General features: G+C 46.3%; 1 protein-coding gene across 1 annotated transcript in view; it reads left to right on the top strand.

Annotated features, from left to right (window-relative positions):
* The window catches only part of LOC146192229 (arginine kinase-like), a 71,400-nt gene that overhangs the window by 1,106 nt on the left and 48,339 nt on the right, over nt 1-21,955 (top strand). The window lies entirely within an intron of this gene.

The raw sequence follows: 21,955 nt of genomic DNA, 5'->3' as shown, positions 1-21,955 counted from the left end.
AAAGAACCCCACCACGCGTAACTGGTAAACTTTCTTTCGTCATGCAAAACTTCTGATTTCAGCGGTCTTCTTCTATGTCAATGTTATTTTCAAATACTTCTTGAACAGTGCCTTTCGTCAGACCGTTCAAAGATGCGTAGAGAGTTGCGTGCTGATCCTGAACTCACGATGTCATCAGTAAAACCTACAGTCGCCAACAAAAAAAACATATTCACAGAAAAGGGTTCAGAGAGTATTATATCATTCCCTCATTTAACAACCAGCTTAAACAGCACAAAACTGGGGAACCTGATCAGGAGTGAAAAATATTTAAGCAACCATAGGTGTGGTCATATGAATAAGAGCGTGAATTTGTCACGTCCGCGTAACGTATCGAACATTGCGCTGTCTACAGTGAATGTGATCGCGTTCTTTCTGCTGTGGTATGTAAGAACCAGCATATTTCGGTTATTGCAATATTTCTTTAACTTCCGATAAACAGTCCGCATATGTGCATATTGACAGTACAGTGGCTACTCGAAACCATTCCTTCATTTTTTTTATTGCCTTTGAGTATTCAGCGTCTGTTCAAACTTGCGTGCGCATTGTGATCCCAAAGCGCCAGTGAAGAGTATAAGCTCGCACATGCCATCTAGAAGAACACAACTCATCTCTGTGATCAAACGCAAAATACTATGAATGAACTAGTAAATGTTTATTGTCGTACCTTTCGTCTTTGCTGCACTGACTAGGGCACTTCTCATATTGGCATATAGCATCCTCGCAAGCAAGCATTCTCCTTTATATTGGATTCGGCACTTCCATCATAAGCACCCTTCTAATCTTCACATTTGGTAAAGTTTCTTGTATTCGTTTTACAAAGATTTCCCCTAATGCATCTACTTCTACCTTCTTACTCTCTCCAGCTCTTTTTCTCCGCTTCCATATCACAGTGACGCTCTTGAATCCTTTCTATTACACACTTCTGTATCCTTTTCTTTTCGTTCGCACTCTTCAGCAGCAAGCAGCAGGTTGACTGCGCTCATGAAGGGCCAAAGGAACCCAGTCCTGAGCTGGCTGCATCCACATGACTCCCGGAAACTACTTAACCTCATCCGCCCACCTAACTTTATGCCGCCCCCTGGTACTTTTTCCTTTCCTCGGAATCCGATCTGTTACCCTTGGCGACCACCAGGTTTCTTGATTTTCGTTACATGTCCTGCCTAAGCTCATTTCTTCCTTTTTCCGACCAGGACGTCGCTAACTCGCTTTTTTTTCCCTGATCCATTCTGATTGCATGCAGTTACTTAACGCTGTCACTACCCCTTTCCGTTCTATAGCTCTCTGCGATGTCTTCAATTTACGTTGTATCTTTTTTGTTAGTATCAGGTTTCTGCGTCATGGATGAGCACCACTACAATTTGTATACTTTTTCAGTGAGGGATACTGGTAAGCAGACACTCTTAACCACCGCCATGACGACCCAGTGGTTAGGGCGCTCAACCGCTGATCCTGAAGTAGCCCGTTTGTTCCCATCCGCGGCGGTTGCGTTTTGACAGAGGTGAAACACAAGGTACCCACGTACTCTTCAATGTCAGTGCACGTATAAGAACCTTAAACCGTAAAGCAAAACACAACAAAGTCATTCATGTTTGGCGAGTACTTGCCAAATTCATCCACCTCAACTTTTTCTTCTGAGTTATTTCGTTCTCATGTTCCAAGTCTGCGGTGACTGCCATTTCTAAACAGACGTTTTTACCCCTTCCAGCGCCTCGACACTAGTCGTAAACTGATCTTCCCATACCAGGCTGCTGAACATCAGTTTAGCCCGACCTTTACTGATCGGTTTTTTTTCCTTCTTACACACCGTTTCCATCGTAGTGACCTGGATTTTTCTTTTTTTTTTTTTGCTCAGACCACAATCATTATTTCCTTCTTCCACATCGTATCGTTGTTCTTGTTTGATTAGAATATATGTATATATATATATATAGTTTCCATCGAAACGCAGCCGACCTCGGCGGCTGCGTTTCGATGGAGGCGAAACGACGAGGCGTCGTGTGCTGTGCGATGTCAGCGCACGTTAAAGATCCCCAGGTGGTCGAAATTACTCCGTAGCCCTCCACTACGGCTCCTCTTTCTCTCTTTCCACTTTCCCTCCCATCTTCCTCCCTTCCCTTACGGCGCGGTTGCGGTGTCCACAGAAAAACAAGTGAGACAGTTACCGCGCCTTTCCCTTCCTATAAATAAATCAGTAAATAAATCAGTTGAGGTAGCCGTATATTCCAATCGTATTCTGATCTATGCGCCCTGCTCTCTGTCTTTACCTGATTTTACTTTCTGCGCTATGCCCTTGTTTTTGAGTGCCGTTACCCACGTGACCAATGCTGATCCGTCCCCATCATTACATGACCTGGTCGTGTGAATCTCCCATTCTTGACTTCGAATCGGGTGTTAATAATCACCCGTTGTCTCTTAAAACACTCTGCATTTTTCCTTTATTATACGTTACCTTCATCATATCCATCTCACCTATAAGGGGACAATGCTTATCACACTGCGGAAGGGGGTTTCACGAAGGAACTACTCCAGCTGAACTCATGAAAAGACCACCTCACCGACACAAGTTCGCTTAAATAGTAAATACGGGCAGGAGAGTTCTTTAACGAAAACTAGTAACTGTACAACACCCAGCGAAAAAACAATTGCAGTTTTCGTTTAGATATCTCGCGACACCTTAGTATCAACTTAAACTTTTTCTTTTCTTTACAGTGTCATTTTTGTTTCAGAATGCCGAACTGCTCTTCGACATGGTCAAATATAGCAGCGCTTTTGAAAAAATTGGACACAGAACAGAAACCTACACGAAACACTGGTGCGCAAACTATCAACTGAAATTTTATTGCAGAATACATACATATACAAGCTTCGGGTGTCAAAAGTTCTCAACGAAGTCAAAATCAGCAATGGTGTTATTATATCTACGGGCGCTGTGTGTGAAATGTGACACAACCGATAATTTTTCCATTTTTTACTTCTCCAAGAATTCTTGCTCTTGTTTGGATAGCGTAAGTTTTGAATTAATTACTCGTGGCCCTTTGTTTTTTCAGATTCGATACAGTAAGCCTCCCACAGCTCCCTGGTTAGCCTGTCCCTGGAATTTAGCAGAAGTGCAGTCTCGTGGAATAGGGTGTACAATTGTATCTAGCGCAGTGTGGCGCCAGATTTCCATTTGTATTAATCTTGCCACAGATGTGTTTAGAGTCGTTTTCCGTTTTGTGTTCAGGTTATTCAAAAGCACGACGATGTTTGACCACGTGAATCGCCAACTAGCACAATTTGAAACCCTTTTGATGCTCTTTGACTTTTTCATACGAGCCCAGTCAACCGCATTTAAGCGCCATTCGCTTCATCCCAAGCTCGGGTTTGCTCTTTCGCGGGGCTGACGGCTATCGGGATTAACGACTGCCGTTAGTCACGTCTGGACTAAAGGCGAAACCGCGCTTTCCAGCCAGCCGCGTATGTGCACACCAAACACACAATACCCACCTTCGGCGTTCGCGTTGGCGAGAGTGGCCTAAGGCGGTGCTAACGAACCTGACGCGGTCGGCCAGACCCTAAATGCTTGTCCGGCATGCTAAGCACTGACCCTCGCGTATCGAATCAGTGCCTTGGCGTCGACGTATTCGTGTTCACTGCAAGCTGAAGGTCCAGCTCTTAAAGCTGCGCGAGGCCCACCACCACATGTAGAAAATATAAACACCTCGCAGTCAAAGAGCCGCAGTTTAAATAGCGGACAGAGGGAACCTGCGGTCTTATAGAACACCGCGGTGTTACTCGTGGTAATGCGTTTCCCCAGTGAGCTTGACTAAAAGCGATTCTGGCCCAGGCTGGGCCACAGCGTCTGGTAGCGATTTTCCCTACTGTTCGCTTATTACGAACCATTGAGGGCCGTGGGGAAGACTGAGTCTTTTATTTCAAGTGATGAATAACGCTTTTCTCTGACAGCGTGCCATGTGAATTCCCTTAGCCGATTCTGCAAGCGTCCAGACATCTCCCTGCGTTAGAAAGTGAAAATTCCGAGGGAACTGTTGCAAAATTAGGGGGACGCTCGAACTTCGCCTTAGCAGTAAACGCAAAGCGGCTTTAACACCGCTTTTTCATAGCGAGAATCCTTAGATAGTTTTCTTTATGTTGGTTCCAGTAAAAAGGAAGGTGCACTATCTGCCTCACTTCTCGGTCGACATCATTTTCAATTGTGTCATACAATGAATGAAAAAATTTTCCGACGATTACATTACTTCCTAATACGACATTTGAGCGCAGTTCATCAGTTGTTTCACTTTTTCGATAGATTAAGGCAAATATTTCGAGCGAGACATGTATGTACAATTGCAGACAACTTTTTATTTTTTCACACATATTCCTTCAAGAAACACTCCACTAAGAGTTCTTGGCTGTCATGAAAGAAGCTTTGTGGTCGTCCTAAGCCTTCCACTACGGCACTGCCGCCTTTTCTTAGCAGCTCGGTTAAAGTGTGCGCGCAGAATTGTGACAGATACTGCGCCTTTTCTTTGATGTCAGCCAATTTTAAACGCCGCTGATGCCTGCTGTACTGCGTCTATTGCTAATGCTCTGTAGCATCGAACGGGTAGCATCTCCTGCAAATAATGACAACACTAAATCAGTCTAGTGCTCAGTAGCACGCTAGAAATGATCCAAAGAGAACAGGCGAGTGTGCGTGCTTCAATGTTACCGCCGTTGTTTCACTTCTTAATGGACGTAAACTTTTGAAACGATCCTCGGATTGTCTTGAATAGGTGTGTTCCATCGTGAATGTCGTTTATTTGCTCTATTTCGCACAAGGCCTAATCAGTACGCGTTCCTGCACTACCTTCTCTCTTTTCCGACATTTTTCTCTCTCTACCTTTTTCATGGACTTCCTTTTTGCAGCATCGGCGACCGCCGGACGGACCGTAAGTAAATTAGATTTTTCGATCCTTTTTTTTTCTTCGTGGATAGACTGGGTGTATAAATTATCCCTGCATGTGAGAGACTGGCTAAAACTCATTCGTTCATCCCATCATGGTAGTGCAGTGGTTACGGCGCTCGACTATTGTTCCCAAGGGCGCGGAAGCGAATCCTGGTCGCGGCGGCCGCTTTTCGGTGAAGGCGAAAAGCAAGGCGCTCGTGTTCTGCGCGATCTCAGTGCACGTCAAAGAACCCCAGGTGGTCGAAATCACCGGAGTCCTCCACTACGGCGTCTTTCATAGCCTGTGTCGTTTTGGGACGTTAAACCCTTACAAACCAACGCTCATCCATTCATTTGAAGTGCTCAACAAGGGATAACTTTTAAAAGGCTCCTTTTATCTTCGATATAGCGCTCACTCGGCAATAATTGTTTTACCTCAGTCTATATTCATCCGCAAAGCGCAGCACGATGCGTGGCTTCGACGCACGCCCGGCTACTGTGTGTGACCCGCTCTCGATGCGCGCGGAAGCCGAAACACGCCGGCGTAAATCAAACGCCAGACTGCGAGCACAAGCGTTTACGAGCTTGCGTGTCTTGCGAGAGCGGCAGAAACGACGCTCTACACGACCTGTACAGCGCCTGGAAGACGTTTGCCGCTTGACCAGCTCACTGTGGACTGTGGCCACTGGCGAACACCACGGGCCCCACCCGTAACACCATCGCTATGTTCATCATCCGCATCTGTGAATACTGCACAGGTCAGCATGCGCCACAGCGACCATTAGGAGTCTTTTACTGAGAGCCGAGCAAACAGCGGGGCCTCAATCCTCATCCAGCAACTCTACGACAAGACTACGACAATGGATGCCTTATCTACCAAGCGCACGAAACCTGCGCTAACGTAGCTGCATTACCAAAATCGCACAAGGAGTGGATATAAGATGGGTTAAGAAACTCGACGCAAAGGCTGGGCGTTCCATCAGTCAGCAAACGATTGGTTGTCTCGTGGACGCTTTAGGGAAACTTTCCACATTTGGTAATCACCACGAAAGTGAAGTAACCGAGGATGCCTAGACTTCACAGCGAAGTGACCTTCACACGCGATCGGTGTGATAACCACCGCATCAGTTTGTCATGATTCTGTGAACCATCAGCGTTGCCGGAATTTCGCCGCCAGACGCTATTCTTGGCGTGGGGTCATGTTGCTGCATTCTGTGACTGCTGAGAGGCATCCCTTTAATACGGTGTCGACGGAGAAGGTGTATTGCCCGACACAAACTGTTTTACAGCCTCGTTTTACAGTCTGCGCTAATGGAAAGGGCTCACACCCTCACATGCAACCTGCAGTAACGCTTTTCCCATCGACCACAACGCCACAAACATGGACAGCCCAGCGAGCGTGGCAAAAAGCTCTCTTTCATCACAAGCAGCCGATGCTTCGCCGCCCGACATACCTTGAGGCAGGACGCTCTGAGTTCGGCCGCTGCAGCATGCTTACGTGGCCTGCGCAGCATACTGCAAAATGCACCGAAGCACGATAATTGTTACCTAGATCTTTCGTCTCAATTCTGACGATCCTCAAGGAACAATCACTGGAGCATCTTCGAGTGCAACGTTCGAACAATCTCATCCCCATCAAGGCACTGCGTGTGACGGACCGATGAGTGCAAAGACTGTCACGCGCGCTGGTCACCAGTTCTGGACAAGGTTGACCTTGCTCAAGAACTTGCACTTATGCATACACCAGAAGGAGTGCCCTTCGAGCCGCGCGACGCTAGTCCGTCGCGAGGTGTCCCACGAGACCACGCTCTGCATTCAAGCGCGTTTTCAACTCACCATCCGCATACCACGACACTGTGAGCCCCATCCACGAACACATTTACTTCGTTTTGTAATAATTGGCCTGTGCGCCTGAACGCTTTCTTCCGCCCTGGGTCTTCCAGACGACGCTTCCTGCTCAGCATCGTCCGCGAAAAGACGTCGCGGAGTGTGCACCGCTGCTTCTGCGCCGCGACGACTAAAGTAGGCTTCTTGGCAGCTGCTGCCGGCAAGCACGGCGGGCGCCGAGAGTCGGCATGGCTGCCCTCCTGACAACCTCAGCCACCTTGGCCTCGGTCGCTGTTCTGCTGCTCGCCGTCTACTGGGGCTGGCGGGGAGACCTCTCGTGGTGAGTTCAGCCACAGGGCGCGCAAAACGGGTCTACGCTAGTCTACACTCAGCCGCTACAATGTTGGAAACGCGTATACCTTTTGTGGACGGGCCGGTGGAGCACGATCAGGGAAAACAGTTGGGCTAGTTGGTGCGTTTCAGTAAATGAATGCGACATTGCTACAGTCGAAGGGCAAACTACGCAGGTGACGTCGAGCTCTATTGGAGTGACGTTTTCTTAAAAGCTTTTGAATCTTCATACCTTCACCATGACTAGCAGCTTACCGGTATCGCTCAAGAGGAAAGTATACAACAGTTGCATCTTGCCTGTACTCACCTATGGGGCTGAAACGTGAAGGCTAGCCTAGAGAGTTCTACTTAAGTTGAGGACAACCCAAAGGGCTATGGAACGAAAAATGATAGGGGTAACAATAGATAGGAAGCGTGCAGAGTGGGTCAGAGAAATAACTCAAGTTACCGACATTCTAGTGGAAATTAAGAAGAAATGGGCATGGGCAGGACATGTAGTGCGAAGAGGGGATAACCGATGGTCGCTTAGGGTAACAAACTGGATTCCAAGGGAAGGAAAGCGTAGCAGGGGGCGGCAGAAAGTTAGATGGGCGGATGAGGTTAAGAAGTTCGCGGGAGTCAAGTGGATGCAGCTAACACAGAACCGGGTTAAGTGGAGAAATATGGGAGAGGCCTTCGACCTGCAGTGGGTATAGTCAGGCTGATGATGATGATGACTTTGGTTGCAGGGGTCGCCACTTGCAAGGCCGCCACTTCGTGCTTGTCTTGGACTCTACGCATTGAACAAGTGGAATGTATATAATGGAGAATTTCCAAATAATTTTAGGTAGATTGCAACGAAGTTCAAATAATTTTCCTTTCTTTACCGTCTAGAACACCACAACATCTGAGCTTTATCAACGAGTTGGTTTAATACCCCACACAACTGCAGCTCAAGCTACTAACTTTTACGGCAATATAAATGCGCACACAGACCAGACTACCTTGACAACCGTTGCAGACACTCTGTCCATATCTGTATGTATACTTCCATTTACGTAAGCGTTACTACTCTACGCTATGTTTGTCGGAAGCCTACGGGTATGCGCGTTACTCGCACAATATTAAAACGTGAGCTCTAACATTCGAGGTGTAACTTCAGATTTCGCTGGCCGTTGCACAAAACCCCCTTCCCTTACGGCACAGTTCAGGCACAATCGAGAACTGTGGCAGATACAGCACCTTTGCTTCTTTATAAACCAGTTTAAAAACTAGGTTGGTTTGGTTTGTAAGGTATGACGTCCCAAAGCTACTCAGGCTAAACATTGCTTAGGAGAGACGCCATAGTGGAGGACTCCAGATAGTTCGACCACCTTGGGTTCTTTAACGTGCACTGACATTGCACAGCCCCGAAATGCCATTCCGTTTCGCCTGCATCGAAACGTAGCCGCCGGCGGTAGTGTTCAAACCCGGGTACTCTGGTAGAGTAGTCTGGCGTTAACCACTGCACTGCACCACAACGGCGGGGCACAAATTAAGCGTAGATGTCAATCGCAAAGCGAAACAGATACTGTGTCCTCCTTTCCTCAATAACCGAATTAGACAAAAATGTTTATTTGGTTTAGCTTATGAGGATTAACGTACCAAAACAACTGAGACTATGAGTTACACCATAGTGGAGGGATCCGGAAATTTGAACAACTCGGATTTTTTTTATGTGCATTGAGCCCACGGACACATCTGCGTTTCGCCTCCATCGAAACACAGCTGCCGGCTGTCGGCTTCGAACCCGAGAACTCCGGAACAGTAGTCGGGCATGATAAGTACGTCGCCGCAGCTGCGGGGAAGAAGTATTTTTGAAAAATTTCGGAATTTAAAAGCGCTGTCACCTCTACCTTTAGTCAAAGCTTGAGCCTCCCCCTAATTCAAAGCGTCACACCGTGTAAAACCTTGCTAATCCATGCAAAACCATGAGGTTTCGCTTGTATAACTATGTTCAAGCTATGTTTGAACTCCCAACGTTTTATTACCTCCCCTTTACTAATAACCCGTTACCAGCTTTTAGAGGTCCATGTAATTATTAGCACCAAGTTGGGTTTGCCACTGCAAACCTGTTGTTTCCAGTAAATCATGCCAACCTGTTTCTGCGATACTGCCAGTCGATAAAGTGCGCTTCATCTGCACCCATGCTTTTGTATGGAGCGCAGGTGAGGTGTAGGTACTCGTTTCTAAACTTTTTAAAAGTCCCAAAAAGTTCTGCTCCGTAAACGTTTGCGCCGCGCCCAGCCGAGTAAAGACGCTGCGCTTGTGAACATTCCCAGAGAATTAACCACTTAACGACCATTGCAGCCGCCTGTTATACGTGTTTTTTGTCTTCGCAAATCGCCTTTCTAGGATTATTTCGCTCTGCACAAGCTCTTCAGTGCCATCTTATTTTGCCCATATCACATAAACACATTTAACGAGTATACAAGACAAGCAGCTGCATACCACCCAAGATTCTTGAAAACGAGAAGCGTCTCAATCGAGTAAACGTAAAACGACCGAGTAAATTCAATTGGCTGCCACTGGATGTCCACAGCCATAGTCGCCAGCATGTCTTTATTCCTTCTAGACAAGTTCCAAGTAAATGGAAAATAATGAAGGGGCGCTGCGAGTGCTAACTACATCAAATCATTTTTACACATGCAGGGGACCATGAATTCGTACATGTGCTATTTTATTAACTTTCATACCGTGCGCGAAAACACGTTTACCGTGAACGTTGTGGGGTGCTTCGAATGCGCGAAGTCATGTGCGGTGACGTCATGACCCTGTCAACCAATCAGCATTTTCGCTCAATGCCAACTGCTCAGGCGCCGAGGATGGCGAAGCCGGCTTTACTGAGTAAAAGCGCCGGCTGCTGTTAGCGCATTATCGGGCACTCCTCACGTAGCTGCTTTTACTGGCTTTGAAAAAAGTCCCCAAAGTATAGAAACTTCCAAATGACAGCGTCGGTATTTCAGCGCAGCCACGTATGCTCCCACCGCAACGGTGCTAGACGCTCGCAGTCTTCGCTTGACAGTCGCCAGCAATTGAACTGAGGCGTTGCGAAAGCTCGTAGGCGTGCACTAAGAACATAATTAGAGTCTGAAAAGCACAAATGAATGGTGTTTTCCTACACAACTATATTTTCCGGCAATTCTAAATGAATTCGCCGGTTTCTTCTCGAAACTGCACTCCACTTCTGCGTTCAAAGGCGTCATTCTTTGCTGGAGTTGCTTGTTATGAAGGCCATTAACACTTGCCTGTCGTTATTGGGGTATGAAATGCAGTGTTGTTGGTGCGCGCTGCATTGGCTGATTAGGACGTGGGCTATCGCAGGTGTCGCTTTTGTTCGAACTCACTGGACTCGTTGCATCGGCGCCTCCCTCATTTGCTTGTATGGCGCAGCAACATTTATATAGAATCGGTATGGCTGCACCACAACTGCACACCATAACACTTTCATCGTGATTACATGTCCCAGTAGGCAGCATCAGTCATGCTTAAACTACGCTGAAAAAAAAATTATCTAACTTTGGCGGTAGTCGAGAGCTTATGGCTAACATTCGTGACAAAACGCGACCGTCAGGTGCTTGGCGATAAACAACCGAACATTCAACGAGGGCGTCATCACCATTGTCTTTTTCATGCGCTGATGCGCGCTTGAAGAAGAGAAGGGTCAACTTTGCGAGAGTGAGAAACGAAGTGCCGAACCAGACTTCTGTGGTCATCTGCAAATCACGCGTGGTCGGCGGCGCGAGTTCCGGCGTTCTTCAACAAAAATTAGACAAGTTCGATAAACTTCTGTCCATGTAACCCGTAATAAACGTTTATTTAAAACTTGCACTCTGACTTCCGCTCTTTTCTACCGCTTTTACGATAGCAAAACGAGGTTAATGTTCGCAGCAAGATCAACAAAGCGGGCACGCTCGCCTGTTTCCAAACTGTAGAGTTATCGTATCTTGTAGAATACTAATGTATCAGGAATGACTAGTTTCTAACGTACGTATGATCTAAGGCAAAACTCAGCGAACTTTCATTTCTGTCCTGTGTTAGCTCTGTTGGTTAACGAGGGCCTCGGTTCTGGAAGATGTCATTCACAGTTCTCGCCCTCCCTGTAGGATCCACGTGACAGTAACTCCGCTATATGGACCATGACGCTCATGGTTAGGTCGCACGCAGCATAAATACACATGATAGCGGTAAACTGCACGACCGCCGCTGCAGCTCCGTCAGTAGGGCACCGTAAGCGAGATCCGGAGGTCGTTGTTTCGGATTCCGCCAGAGCCTTTTTCCTTCTGCTTCCTAATCAGCTATCTTTCACTAATGCCGAAAGTTGGGCGAGTTGGTTAATATTCATGATGGAAAATAGCGCGAAAGTACACGAAGGACGGAAGGAAGTAAGACACGGACAAGCGCTAACTCGCAACTGCAGGGTTTATTGCTGAAGCACGCAATAAATACAGGTCACATGAAAAAAATAACAGAAAAAAACAAAAGGAGAGAGAAGAGAGAAGCAGCCTCCTAAATGGCAAGCTAGGTCATAACATAGGCAGTAACACACAGTAACACGTGCCACTCATTGCTGGGGTGGGAAGAAAGAAAATGGAAGATACACCTAAGTATAGATAAGTAAAGTCAATGTAAAGTAGAGGCTAAGAAATCAATTTCGCAATCTACCAAGTTAACCGACGGCTCGCTGACACACAAATTTTGACATTTTTTAATATGGTCTATCTTTCGACTGCCCAAGAATGGCATTTTAATTGCACATTTGACCCCCAACCCAACGGAAAGGGTGCTCTACTATCAATCATATTCATACCATCAACCAGGTGATAGAAAAATGCTTGGAATATAATCAGCCCTTGTACATATAGCATTTATTGATTACTAAAAAGCTTTTTACTCAGTAGAAACCACGGCGATCATGCAGCAATTGAGAAATCAGGGTGTAGACAAGCTGGAGGTAAAAGTACTGGAAGATGTATGTACGTATGTATGTATGTATGTATGTATGTATGTATGTATGTATGTATGTATGTATGTATGTATGTATGTATGTATGTATGTGTATGTATGTATGTATGTATGTATGTATGTATGTATGTATGTATGTATGTATGTATGTATGTATGTATGTATGTATGTATGTGTGTGTATGTATGTATGTATGTATGTATGTATGTATGTGTATGTATGTATGTATGTATGTATGTATGTATGTACGTATGTACGTATGTATGTACGTATGTATGTACGTATGTATGTATGTATGTATGTATGTATGTATGTATGTGTATGTATGTATCTGTGTGTGTGTGTGTGTGTGTGTGTGTGTGTGTGTGTGTGTGTGTGTGTGTGTGTGTGTGTGTGTGTGTGTGTGTGTGTGTGTGTGTGTGTGTGTGTGTGTGTGTGTGTGTGTGTGTGTGTGTGTGTGTGTGTGTGTGTGTGTGTGTGTGTGTGTGTGTGTGTGTGTGTGTGTGTGTGTGTGTGTGTGTGTGTGTGTGTGTGTGTGTGTGTGTGTGTGTGTGTGTGTGTGTGTGTGTGTGTGTGTGTGTGTGTGTGTGTGTGTGTGTGTGTGTGTGTGTGTGTGTGTGTGTGTGTGTGTGTGTGTGTGTGTGTGTGTGTGTGTGTGTGTGTGTGTGTGTGTGTGTGTGTGTGTGTGTGTGTGTGTGTGTGTGTGTGTGTGTGTGTGTGTGTGTGTGTGTGTGTGTGTGTGTGTGTGTGTGTGTGTGTGTGTGTGTGTGTGTGTGTGTGTGTGTGTGTGTGTGTGTGTGTGTGTGTGTGTGTGTGTGTGTGTGTGTGTGTGTGTGTGTGTGTGTGTGTGTGTGTGTGTGTGTGTGTGTGTGTGTGTGTGTGTGTGTGTGTGTGTGTGTGTGTGTGTGTGTGTGTGTGTGTGTGTGTGTGTGTGTGTGTGTGTGTGTGTGTGTGTGTGTGTGTGTGTGTGTGTGTGTGTGTGTGTGTGTGTGTGTGTGTGTGTGTGTGTGTGTGTGTGTGTGTGTGTGTGTGTGTGTGTGTGTGTGTGTGTGTGTGTGTGTGTGTGTGTGTGTGTGTGTGTGTGTGTGTGTGTGTGTGGCTGCACAGCAACCGTAGTTCAGCATTAAGAAAGTAACAAAATTCTTATAAAGAAGGTGTTAAGCAAGGAGGCACGTTCTTCCCAGTATAATTCACAGCTTGCTTAGAATAAGTATTCAGACTTGGCATGGGGAGCAGTTGGGGTAAGGGTAGATCGAGAATACCTCAGTAATCTGCGATTTGCTGATGACATTGCCTTGCTAAGTAACTAGGGAAGGATGAAAAGTAGAAAGGTAGGCTTGAAAATAAATATCCACAAGACTAAGGTAATGTTCAACAGCCTCGGGCAGGAACAGCAGTTTACGTTAGGTAGCGAAGCACTGGAAGTAGTAGGCGAATATGTCTACTTAGGACAGGTAGTAACCGCAGATCCGAACCATGAAAAGGAAATAACAAGAAGAATAAGATTGGGATGGAGCGCATTTGGCAAGCACTCGGAGATTATGACTAGCAACTTACCGGTATCGCTCAGGAGGAAAGGACAGTTGCATCTTGCATGTACTCACCTGTGGGGCTGGAACGTGGAGGCCAACCAAGAGGGTTCTACTTAAGTTGACAACGCCGAGGGCTATGGAACGAAAAATGGTAGGGGTAACATTAAGAGCTAGGAAGCGTGCAGATTGGGTCAGAGAAATAACTCAGGTTACTGACATTCTAGTGGAAATAAAAAAAAAAAGAAATGGGCGTAGGCAGGACACGTAGTGCGAAGAGAGGATAACCGATGGTCGCTTAGGGTAACAAACTGGATTCCAAGGGAAGGGAAGCGTAGCAGGGGGCGGCAGAAAATTAGGTGGGCGTATGAGGTTAAGAAATTCGCAAAGGTGAAGTGGACGCAGCTAACACAGGACCGGGGTAATTGAAGCATTATGGGAGAGGCCTTCGCCCTGAGTGGGTATCAACTGGTAGGTATAGTCAGGCTGATGATGATTATGATGAACACAAATTAAAGGAAATATATAAAACATGTACCGTGGTTAGACCAATAACGAATTGGGTGTGCAAGCACGTCGGATCATAATTTGACCTAAGTTTCCTTTTGAGTGGCAACGCACAACGCGAGAGAATTGCAGTTGCAGTGAGAGTGTCAGTGGTGCAAAGCAGGAGTCAGTGAAGCTGACCGCGGGGATAGAAACCATCTCGCGTCCATGAAGTGCTTTATTTCATTTCAAGGTTGAGGAAGTCTTCGCACAGGCAAATATCGGTGAAACTTGAGATGGGGTTTTCAGCCCTGGCGCACTAAAAAAAAAAAAATCATTCCGGTACGTTTTCCTTGGTTTTAGTGGCTGTTGGCATCTTTAGTGACTATGAGAAAATAAATCCCTCGTTTTCTTTGTATTAATTCAAACGTGAATTCTCTAGACGCGCATTTTCAGGTAAAGAAAAAAAATATTGGTTCAGATGCGTTCAGGTTCAGGAATCAGGCAAAATAGGACTGACTTTACCATGGTGAGCATAACTTCTGGTCATGCGGTGCACTGCGTGTTTGACTTGCATAAGGACGCTTGTGCAATACGGCTTGTTGCTGCACGCAGAGACAAAAGAACATTATGTTGTGTTGAAACAACGGTGTTGACAAATACAAGAGCAATGCGATGGACGCGTGTTCTGCCGCCTGGATCCTCTTGGCGCGTACGTTCATGCGGCTAAGAGACCGAAAGAACGCGAGCTGGCGTGCTGTCCAACTTTTCATGGCTACAGGATGGTACAGTCTTAAGAAACTCATTGCTTGAGAAGCGGCTGCGAATGGAACATCTGAAGAAGGAGCGACCTTAAAAGTAAAAAAAAAAAAAGGTTCTCGACAATGCCTTCACCAGAACTGCGTGCCATTGATGAGGCTTCTATAGCGCAAAGAGCTCGGGCAATTCTGTGTAAAGGGTTTCCGCCGTGAAGGCAGAGTGAGCACAGGGAACTGGATAGTTCTGCCCCCTCGCGGTTACCGCACTTGAAGAAATTAATTTCAGGTATTCCATGCTTTACCTCAGCCCTAAAATAGTTTTGCGACGTACAGGTGCATTGAATGAAATTACCGAGGCAAGATAAAATTAGCCCGCGGAGTCCACTGTTTTCTTTTGCTCATCCGTCCCTCTTGCGCGCCGGAGCAAGGCGAAGGAGCGTTCCGCAAGACAGGGAACAGGGTCCTTTCGTCGTCTTGTTCCTCGCTGCCCGTTCCGTCCGGACGCAGTGGCTCTTTGTTTAGAACTCAGCGGAGACCGGGCGAAGCTAGAAACCTCCTCGGCCGAAGATAGTCTCCGCCACCACTGGAAGAGTGCCAGTCGTTGGAGCGGTGGTTGTGGTCCGGGTGTCGACGGTGGCTCTTTTTCGGCCCCATCCACGCGGCCCGGGAATAGCGTTCCTCCGCGGTGTGTGTGGGCACGAAGAGCGCAAGGACTCGGCAAGGGCGCGCAATGCTGCCGCGTCTCTGGTTGTCACCTGATCAACGACCCCGGACGTGGAATGCGCGCCGCCGAGAGCGTTTGGCGCTCGCCGCCACCAGTCACCTCCCTCTCATCCTTACATTACGTTCGAGAAGAAATCACTCAGCAGATGTCGGAATACAACTGGGCATCCGTCTTGTTTGTCGTGAATCGCGCTGATGGAATTACTAGTGACTATATTCACTCGCCGCAGGTCGCAGTGATCGTACATGTCGTGCCTGCCCGTTTAGTTGATTTTGTGTAGAGCAGCCCTATCCTCTCTGCCCCTTCCTCGAATAACCTATCCATGCTAAATCAGTCTCACGCATCCTGTTATTCATCTATGCAGTTCGTTGTCCCTCTCACGCACCCTCCCCGGAGCACTGCTCTATATATTACCAAGGTGTCAGTTTCGTCGCCAGTCAGTTCGTGTGCAGTTCAACGGAATAAAATAGACAGACGACTTCCCCCCTCTCCTTGAGTCTACTTGGCAACAGCAGTTTAACGACGCCATAGCTCAAGTTCTTCACATTACCGAACATGACAAAAGGTAAATTGATGCACTGTTTGTGAAAAAAAAAAGATTGTGGCATTTAACCTCCCGTAGCGACACAAGGGCTATGGCGGAAACCACCGTGGAGATCTCTTTATTGATTTAGACTAGATGAGGCTTTCAACGCATTGCAAAGCATTATGCCGTGTCTATGTTTTGTCTGCATCGAAGTACGACCTCCATAGTTGGAATCGAACCCGCGACCTCGGGAACAGCCACTAAGCCACCGCGTCCTTCACCCGCGTTTTATTTGCGCAGTCTCAGCTAGTACTGTTTTTCTATGTTACAATTATGCTATGTCTTCTTTAAGCACATTAAGGAGACGTTGAGGACCAGTGATTGTCATCGGCCTGTATCCGACAACGTACCGCTCTTTGGTTACAGAGAAACTGGTCCGAATGCAGGGGATTATATAGCCTGTGGAAAAGAAAAGGCGAAAAAAGATACAGGTGTCGCTCTCACCGGCCAATTTAGCAAGTAAAATGCTTGGGTCGAAGCCGGTTTTCAGACGCTGATACCGGAGGCCGTGCTGCACTGCCAGTCATCTCAAAATTGTCGCGATCAGTCTATCTTGGTAGGGAGGCTACGCATGTTAGTCTATTGGCAGTACTAGTAATTTTTGAGTCCCCTTTTAACGGTGTTATATGCCTCTTTTCGGTTGTCGGGCAAGCGTCAACATAGCCAGAAAGCGACACAGATTACTTGCTACAGTGATTACGCCATACTGTACTCAGAGTACATCCTGTCACGAGTATGCCTGTGAACATCATTTTTCGAGTCTGTTGCCCTTCCATACCTATATCACTCTTCGAACATCACATCGAAGGCATCGGCACGCACAAATTGCTTTCGAGTTGGCATCGCTGCAGCTTCTCCGCGTACAGCCACCCAAATCTTTAGCTGGCCAGCGTAACGGAGACATTTTCTGTGATTCTGAGCATTGCAAAGGAGCTAACCTGCGAAAAGTCCAAGTATAATCAAGGGCTTACCAAACCCTTGCTTAATGTTGACCTGCGGGCAGGTTTTATCCACCTTAAGGCGCATGGAAAAAGCGACCATCGTGCACGTTAGTTAAAAGTTTGGGCGGCTGTACACTAAGTAAAATATACATCCGATTGCGCATTTTCTTTTGTCTGATGGAAATGACAGTAGCTGCTGAGGTAATAATTTCTCATATTATGACCGTGCAGAGCAGCGGAACGATTTCGTCGAGACAAGTGTGAAATGGGCGCAAGCATCCTTCGGATACTGATAAAGAAGGCAGTGCAGACTCCACTCGCAAGGTTATAGGAAATATTCAAACATATACTAAAAATGATCTTTTTTGTGATTTCTAGAACGCAGAAAGGGTGCCAGAATTGGTCATATAATGTGCCATTGCAGAAGACATCGCAAGGTTCTAACTAACTAGTCTGCCGACCTTTCATTTAAATGCACGACAACACTGCCTCTTGTCTGCCAGTGTTAGCAACCTTGTACGAGCCAAGCCACTTCTTTTCTCATGGGCACAAAATAAATAAAGAGAAAGAAAAACCACTTTTTGGCATTTGAAGGAAGCCCACTTGAAAGGAGAGCGGTAGGAGGCCAGCGTTCACCTTGGAACGAATTGAAAATCCACAACACAGAAAAAGAACACTCTTTTACAAGGGGTGAATGGCAAAGCTAAAAGCTTAGTATTTCGCATTCTGGGCAAGACCCGGAGATTGCAGATTTTTGGCTATTCTTCGCAGGAAACGACCTGGAAATGCTTTCCCGCTGAGCATCAGCTTAATTTTAACTGACGAAGCTGCGCTTGAGGCGCTAATATATTTTATTATGAATATGTTGCCCATACATGAACATCGATTTTAAATCGTATACTTAAATATGCGAAGCTAAAAAAAGTCTTTTTTTTTTTTTTTTTTTTTTTTGCAATGCGCACTGTCTTTCGAAAGCTGTGAAGTGCGTCTTGGACTCTTAGTTTATTTGTACTTTCGTACTGGTATTCGTATTCGCACTTGTGCTTTAGGCATCGTACTCAGGGTAAAAGGCATGTGGTGAGTAAAAGGATGCTATTATGCAGTTTTCCAATTTAAATTCTATTCTATTATGTCCTTGTATTTGGACAGCTGACTAATATATGTGCCAAAGAGGACACGGGATGAACAAAGTATAGAAAGATCAAAATTAAAATAAATTCAGAAGTCATTATATCAAGCCAACCTCCCTACCTTCTTTCTCTTTGGATAAGATAGCAATATACCATCACACTCCCATGCCTTAATAATGTCTGTAATTGATAGCTGTGCGCACAACTCTTCAAGATTCCCATGCAAAGACCCCCCCCCCCCCCCCCCGCCCCTCCTCCATATTCGCACTGTTTCATGCAGTCCATGCAAATAATCTTTTTACAACCTTAGGCTGGGCGCGAAATACAAACCGTTTGTATTTCGCGCCCAGCCTAAGGTTGTAAGCTTAGTAAGCTGCCATATCTCCGCAAGCGTTCTACGACTGCGTAAGATCTCCTCGTGTCCTGAACTTTCCGCACAGCTGTCATCAGAAACTGCCACAGTGAGAACTGGCGGCTTTTCTTTCTTGTTGACGGACAAGGATCTATGTAACAGCGCTTCCGAAACGAACTTTTATAAGGAAAACATTAGCAAAAATGACCGAGTGCGGCGGCGGTTACCACTCAGGTAACCGAGTGCATCACGCGTTTCCGCGCGTGCATATCCTTCGTGTACTGGTTCGCGACGAGGCCGCCAAGTGGCGTTGATGTCGTGAAAATACTAATACTATGAGCGAACTTGCAACTTGTTGCATGCCAGCGCTTTGTTCTGCTAGAGAACACCCCGCTGCGCTGGCTTAGTGACGAACACGGTTAAAGGTGTCAAGGAAAAATCAGATACTTTGCATTGGAATGTATTTTGAGCAGAATTTATTATTTTCTTTTCTTATCCGTGTTCCTATAGAAACCCCCCAGCCCCAACTACCGCCCAAGGAAAACAAATTACGTTTTGCAAAAACGCAGCTTATCAAATCACCCAGACACGACATCGAAGTCCTTCAGTCGACGGAACTTCACACGGCATTCACCATACGCCTACCTGCAAATGGTGCCAAGCAAAGAACTCCTCAAGCCTTAACATTCTGCAAGAAATAAACACAATATTCGATTGCTAGACCCTATTCAAACGTTGCAGTTATAATTGGAATGCACTGACCTGCGTACGTTCTGGAAAGAGATCATACGACTATTTGTCATGCCAGCGCTACCTGTAAGTTGTTATGTAAGTTGTTATGTGGTATTACATATAATGAAAGGTCAGATTTTTTAGCAAAATCAGCTCTTAGTGGACCTCTTGTTCCATTCATACCTAATACCATTTACTTAACTTTAGCACGATTTCAAAATTTCCAACGTCTCCATCACCTCAGTAACAAACCTCTCCTTTCTGCACCAGATTACCAACACCTCAGATGGCCTTGGCGTGGCCGCATGTGTGTTTCAAGGCTATGTGAAGTGTCTATGACTCTCTTGCGCTGCAGATTGCCGAAACTAAATCTGTATTTATGTCGCTCGGGTCTATCCGATACTAACCTTTGTGAGCCTTGCAAAGAAATTGAATATATACATCATTTTGTTTTTCTCTACTGCCAGAGGTTCGCATCTCTCCGCAAAATTTACTTAGCAACTTCCCTTTCGAGATTAAGCCTTCCACTAACCATTCAAGTTCTCCTCTCCTTCGGAGCAAGCGTCAAGAGATATGCCTTAAAACCAGTTTGCGATTTTATTCATGATTACATAATATCAACAGGCACAATATCGTATCCTAGGTACGATTTCATTACCTTTTCTTTTCCTTTTTGTTTTTTTTTTTTTCAAATTTTAGTTAAAGATCCATATTTATCTGAATACTCTAGTCCTTGAACATAAATATTTACAATCTACAATTCACCCTGGCCAATCCCCCGCCGTGGGTATGTGCCATTTTGTCTCAGGTCATATCATCATCATCATCATCATCATCATGCAAATGTAGATAATTCATCCATCTCCGAGACGCTCCCACTCTGAGAAAACCGTTGTGTGCGCCTTTTTACTTGAGGCGGTGTTGCTAAACTACACATAAATGCCGTCCCCTAAGATCCCGGTAATGCGACATCTGCGACGTATTAATAGCCAGGCACTTTATTTCAGTTCGCATTCTGCGTCCGATCTCCAACTGCCGGTATGAACCGTGTATTGACGAGAAGAAGAAGACAAAGGGGCGCGGCTGCTCGCTCACTGCTGCCTGTCGCGAGCCGGGGATCCTTCGCGGCCGCGTCCAATCCAGCCGGACGGGTGCACCCCGTCAAACCAAGCGGCCACCACCACCACCGCCGGACTCCGCGTTCCCCTCCCGAGACTTGCCTTGGTGCGGTCGGGGAGGGCGACTTAGAAGCACGCTGCGACTGACCGATCACTGACCACTCGCACGCTGCCTCGACAGCCACCATGAGTAACTCGCAGCAGAGGTGAGCGTCAAGCAACATGCTTTCGGCTTAAGTCGTCCGGTGGCACTGCAGACTGTCGTGAATTCCAGTAGATTGCGTAGACTTCATGCTACGACGCAAGAAACATCAGCTCGCTGCCCCTGAAATATTATCGGCCTTGCGACGAGGCCTTCTATGACACTAATTGCCAAGAATCTTTACGAAGACGACCAAGTACCGGGCGTTGTTTATACAATAGTTCTTAAAGTATATCACTGACAACGTTAAACTCCCTTAATGTGTAGCAAGATTATCGCTTTTTAGGCCAAGATAAATTGCAAACAAAGCACGCCTGCCATACAGATCGATAGCCTTTCACTGCAGCAGAGGCTGTACTAACGCAGAAGCTGGCTCCGGACAGTGGCATACGTTGCGTTCTTGTTATCGTACGCAGCAACTTGAAGGTGCGTCACTGTCAAAGTAGTCAACCGCAATAACGGAGTTTCTTCGGCGTGAGAAAAAAAAGAGACGGGGTTATCCATAACGTCGTAACCACCAAGCGTACAAAGGAAGTCCTTGTCCGAGTGTGCACCGTCCCGTCGTGATGAGTCAGGCGGCACGCCCTGCAACATGCGTGGTATAAGAGAATGGTCACGCGTGGCACTTGAGCCGTCTTCTCGCCTGCCTGCGCAACTTGTGTACGGTATTAAAGTATAGGACCTCTCTTTTTTTATCTTTTTATAGATCTATTTTGTTCAGTAAATGTTTTGCACATCCACACTCATCCCCTTACCTAATGGCTATCCACATTCGTCATGGGCGCCCTACAGTATAATCGCTAGCTGTCGAAGAATGGTAAGGGCCTCTCTCTCGCCTTACTATCGCTCGGTCCTAACCTTTCGCCCTGGTAGTGGTTGTTTCCAATCATGAAGGATCATCCCAAAGGGGACCTCTTCTCCGTGCCCTATGAAGCGCGCACCAGTTCACCGCAGCGGTGGTGTCGCGATTGAAAAGTCGGCTTTGTATACCTTATTTTTGACGATGTGAACTGACAAGTGTAGCTCTGAAAGATGTGCCTGAAAACGGATTCTATCAAAAAATGGCACTGCTTTATGAAAGGCGGCATCCTAAACTTTAATTGTAATGTAAACGGGTTTCAATTCTTTCAGTCGTTCGAGAAGTTTCACCCCAGGAAGCAAAACCTCTCGTGTTTAATTGGGCAATAAAAGTTCCTTTCTTTTTTCTTTTTTTTCACCAAGTACTATATCCTCGTTTTATCACACTTCGAGCGCCTTCTGAGGCTCTGGCTTCAACTTGACTGCA

This window comes from Amblyomma maculatum, chromosome 4, assembly GCF_055883805.1.
Source record: "Amblyomma maculatum isolate TAMU_Amacu chromosome 4, ASM5588380v1, whole genome shotgun sequence".
In the NCBI taxonomy this organism is placed as follows: Eukaryota; Metazoa; Arthropoda; class Arachnida; order Ixodida; family Ixodidae; genus Amblyomma; species Amblyomma maculatum.
The sequence above is the reverse complement of the archived record's forward strand: the minus strand, read 5'-3'. Positions and strand labels throughout refer to the sequence as shown.